At 41.7% G+C, this 5,020-nt stretch overlaps 1 pseudogene; it reads left to right on the top strand.

The window, feature by feature from the left end:
• Positions 1-2,302: 2,302 nt before the first annotated feature.
• LOC132533960 (protein SET-like) lies at positions 2,303-3,876 on the top strand (annotated as a pseudogene).
• Positions 3,877-5,020: the final 1,144 nt, after the last annotated feature.

Below are 5,020 nucleotides of genomic sequence, written 5' to 3'. Positions count from 1 at the left end.
TCAGTCAAGGCCTTTCTTTTTCAAACCTAAGGTCTGGCTCAAGCAAGCCAAGCAGAACGGCACCTGAAAATGTGTGACTGTCTATGTTCTTCCCTGCACTCATGCAACAGAGTAGAGTAAACCCTCCTTCATGCTCCAAACCCCTCCCCAGTGCATTTATATAAACTGTGAGGAGATCAGAAAGTAGCATCAGCTCCAAAATGTAGTGCACCAAACATGCCTTTAGTATGTTCCTGGAAACAAGGTCATGACTCAAACTTCATTCTTACACGAAATGCATGATTTGGCACATTGCCAGGCAGACATGCACAGGATATCTGCAGTGACCTTGTCTTGTCTGCTGCCCCCACTGCACCACCTCTCAATCAAAGCATAACACTACCTGGTTCTTGAACACAGCGTCCTTGTCTTCATTATCTGGTATCTCCATAGAATCTCTTGGTCTCTGGATCCTTTTTTTTATGTTTCAGCAGTACAGCAGGCTGTTGGCCTTGGCACGATGCATGCACCCATAGCACAGCTCCTACAATGACACCAAGGGTCTTTCTTACCTTCAGAATTCTTCCTGTGCTCTCCCAAGTCTGGATTACTCCAGGACTGTGTTTGATAAAAAGATGTATGAACAACGATCAGCACAGTGTGTTTGATAGGCTGAGACTTCTGGTTGCAGGAGTGGTCACAATTCTGATTGAAGTGCAGGGTCTACATCAACTCAGAACCCTTGTTCTCCCAGCCCTATTTGTGTTGAGTGGCAGACACCCCATCATTTGCTTGTCTGGGGAGACCAGTACCTGTCCTGCTTTCTCATGATCCCTACAAGTTGTAGTCTCAGAGGTCTGAAGTTCTGTTTTGGTGTTCTTTGATGAACTATGTGGATGTAGTATGCTATAAGAAAATAACAACTACACAATTACACATCTAGAGTAATGATCATCTTAGAGGCAAATACAGCCAATGGAAGTTGTCTCAGTGGTTCTTTTCTGGGATCTGCATTGCAGAGGTTAGGGATCTATGTGTCTGATAAGACTGGACCTCAATCCCAGCATGCTTGCTTACAACTTGACTTTTGAGCATTATGGACAGCACTGTCTCAGGCATAGAAAATGCAGTCAGTACACACACACACACACACACACACACACACACACACACACTGCCTGTGTAATTAACATTTAAAGCAAAGTTGCTAAACAATGTAAGTGAAATTTCTAGTGTATTTGGAACTGCTGATGACCATGCAGCCCTAGCTTCCTGCTGAGAGACTGTGAGCCCTGGATATCTCTGCTGTCCTCACTATGGAGCACAAACGCTGGGACACAATGTGAAGGCATGAATGGAAATATCTAATATTCCTGAATCAAGATACAACTCAAAGTACATTTAGTAAAGTGTGCGCCACCCCCAAAGACCAGCATGTTACCTTTTGGTTCTTGTTTTTGTAAAGACAGACTTATTAAGCTCCAATGTGATAAGTAATGCTACGGGTGCAATATTTCCAGAGGCTGGGATGGGTTTTTAACCTGGAGGTCTAGGTAGAAAGTTGACTGCAGAATTAAGAGAGAGAGTTGGTTTACTTTCAATCGTTTCCTTTGAGGCTTTAGAGGCCATATAGATATACTGAAGAGAGAAAAATAAGATAGGAACGTATAACACATTCTTACTCTACACCAACAGTGCTAAGTGCTTAATATAATGCAAAATGGACCAGAGAAATAGCATAAGTGGTTAGGCAAAATTCTTTTTTGTGTCTGATGCTTTGAGGTGTCAGGTTTAGTCTTTGGCATAGAGGGGGAAAGATAGTGAGAGAGGGAGAGAGAGAGAGAAATAGGGGGGATAGGAGAGAATGAAAGAAGATTGCATAAATAGCAACTTAAGATAACAAAGAAAATCTCTAAATCGAAGGACCAGTCCTCAAAAGGTTGTCTGACAACTTCTAGGTATCTCTAGCACTTAAAAAAAAAAACAAAATTGGATTTCTCCATATACTTTAAACAAAGTCACATGAGCCACAGACATGAGGACCCTACTATTTTCTATTAAGCCGCATAGCTCAGTTTAAAACTACAACTCAGGATATATATATAATGGAACATGGTACATTCAGCTCACTTGATGCATTACTTTTACCTACCTAGGCCATCCTCCTTACCCAGCAGACACCTGAACTTTGACTCTTTTAAGTAGTAGAGAGTCAGAAAAGAGTCTTAGTTGAGAATCTCAGGGATTAGAGTTAAGGTGAGATAGAAAATTCTAGAAACCTCCTAGCTGGCTTGTTCATTAAGTCTATTTCATTCTGTACTTCATGGATATATTCCATTGCTTCCTGTTGCTTTTTTATCAAGCTGCTTTCTGGGGAGTGACGATTTTGAAGGTAGAACAGAAATATAACAAACTCTGCTAGCCATTTTTTCAGAAGAGATCGGAATTGATGGTCAATATCCCAAATTTAGGATTAACATTTGTCAACCACCCACAAGTGTCTACACTGCTTGGAGAAGAGGATGAAGAGGCACTGCATTACTTGACAAGAGTTGAAGTGACAGAATTTGAAGATAGTAAATCAGGTAACAGAATAGACTTTTATTTTGTTGAAAACCCTTACTTTGAAAATAAAGTTCTCTCCAAAGAATTTTATCTGAATGAGAGTGGTGATCCTTCTTTTGAAGGATCCACTGAAATCAAATGGAAATCTGGAAAGGATTTGATCAAATGTTCAAGTCAAACCCAAAATCAAACCAACAGAAAGAGACAGCATGAGGAACCAGAGAGCTTCTTCACCTGGTTTACTGACCATTTTGGTGCAGTCGCAGGTGAGTTAGGAGAGGTCATTAAAGATGGTATCTGGCCAAATACACTACAGTACTACTTGGTTCCTGATATGGATGATGAATAAGGTGAGGGGGAAGATGATGATGATGAAGAGGAAGAAGGATTAGAAGATATGAAGAAGTGGGGGCCTGGTGGTGATGCACATGGTTGAACTCACATGTTACAATGTGCAAGGACGTGGGTTCAAGCCCCCAGTCCCCACCTGCAGGGGGGAAAGCTTCTCAAGTGGTGAAGTAGTACTGCAGCTGTCTCTCTGTCTCTCACCCTCTCTATCCCTCCCTTCCCTCTTGATTTCTGACTGTCTCTATCCAATCAATAAATAGATAATATTTTTTAAAAAAAAAGAAGATATGAAGAAGGAGATGAGGATGAAGGAGAAGTTGATAATGAGGGGGAGGAAAGAGAGGAAGATGAAGGATATGACTAATGAAACACTGATGAATTCCAGCCTTTTTTAATTTTCTCCTGTCCCTAGGAGCAAGTTGCAGTCTTTTTTTCCCCCATTTTCCCTGCCCCTGTGTGCAGTCACCCTGTCTTTAAGGTCTCCTCTCTCCTTTATACAATGGCTATCAACTTATTTTTTGGGGGGATACCTTGAGAAGAATAAGTTGAATAGATTATCCTTTTCTCTTCCAAACTAATATGTTTTTTCATTTAAAACCTTTTTAAGAAAACCTGTATCTTTCTGCAGTTAGCAGAAAGACAGACAGCTTTGTGGTTTTTTTTTTGAATTTTTTTATTTATAAAAGCAAACACTGATAAAACCATAGGATAACAGTGGTACTACTCCCCTATCCTTTTTCAACAAAAACTTTTGGAATCAATACCACCATGCTCTGTGGGAACAAAGAACAACTTTCTGCTCCCTTAGCTCTGCTAGAATCTGGGGGCTGTTAGGCCCCTGTGTAGTAGTGCATAGAATTCTAGCTGTTTTCCTCCTTTCTCTCAGATCTTGAATCTGAGAGGATCATATAGCAAAGCAGACACCTTCCCAGTTTTTGTTTGCTTGTTTTTATTTTTGCCTCCAGGGTTATAGCTGGGGCTCAGTGCTGACACTACAAATTGACTGCTCCTGGTGGCCATCTTTTGTCCATTGTTGCTGCTGTTATTCTTGTTATGACTGCTGTTAGACAGGACAGAGAAAAATTGAGAGGAGGGGAAGTTAGAGAGGAGGAGAGAAAAACAGACATCTGAAGACCTGGTTCACGGCTTGCAAAATGACCCCCCCCCCTTGCAGGGAACTGAACTGGGATCATTGTGCAGGTCCTTGTGCTTCACACTATGTGCGCTTAACCCGGTGTGCTAGCGCCTGGCCCTCATCCTAGTTTTGAATCATCATTCCCAGACTATTCCAGTCTGACTATTCCAGTCTATTTTCAGTCTGAAAATGTAATTCAGGAACTAGGTGGCGACACACCAGTAGAGTGCATATAACAGTGCAGAAGGAGCTGGGTTTAAGCCTCTGATCCCTAGCTGCTGCAGGGAGGGAAGCATCATGAGTGATGAAGCAGTGCTCCTGATGCTACTGCTGCAGATGTTAGTGCTGCAGATGTTCCTTTCCTCTCTTCTCTAACTCCCCCATTCCCTCTCAATGTCTGTCTCTATCCAACAAATAAAGATATGAAATAGTAAAGAAGTGAGTGCAGATGTAAAAATAAAAATGCAATTTCATCAAACTTTGAGCTGTGGGAGTATCATAGACAATGAGCTTTACCAGAGTTTAACTACTGTTAACTGGAAAAGAAAATCATCATAAAATTCCTTTTCAGAATCCAAGTGTTACAAATAATCTTCTCAGTCAAACTGAAAGTCACAATAGATTCAGAACCTGCTACCAACTGCATATCTATCAACAGAGCTTCTTGGCCCATGACAACTAACACTTTCAGTGCAGGTTAAGAAATGTATACATTGGGAGTCAGGGGTAGTGCATCGGGTTAAGTGTACATGGCGCACAGCACAAGGACTGGTATAAGGATCCAGGTTCAAGCCCCCGGCTCCCCACCTGCAGGGGAGTCGCTTCACAAGCGGTGAAGCAGGTCTGCAGGTGTCTAACTTCTCTCCCTCTCTCTGTCTCCCACTCCCCTCTCCATTTCTCTCTGTTCTATCCAAACGATGACACCAATAACAACAACAATAATAACTACAACAATAAAAACAACAAGGGCAACAAAAAGGGAAAATGAATAAA

Source organism: Erinaceus europaeus, chromosome 17 (genome assembly GCF_950295315.1).
Source record: "Erinaceus europaeus chromosome 17, mEriEur2.1, whole genome shotgun sequence".
NCBI lineage: Eukaryota > Metazoa > Chordata > Mammalia > Eulipotyphla > Erinaceidae > Erinaceus > Erinaceus europaeus.
The sequence above is the reverse complement of the archived record's forward strand: the minus strand, read 5'-3'. Positions and strand labels throughout refer to the sequence as shown.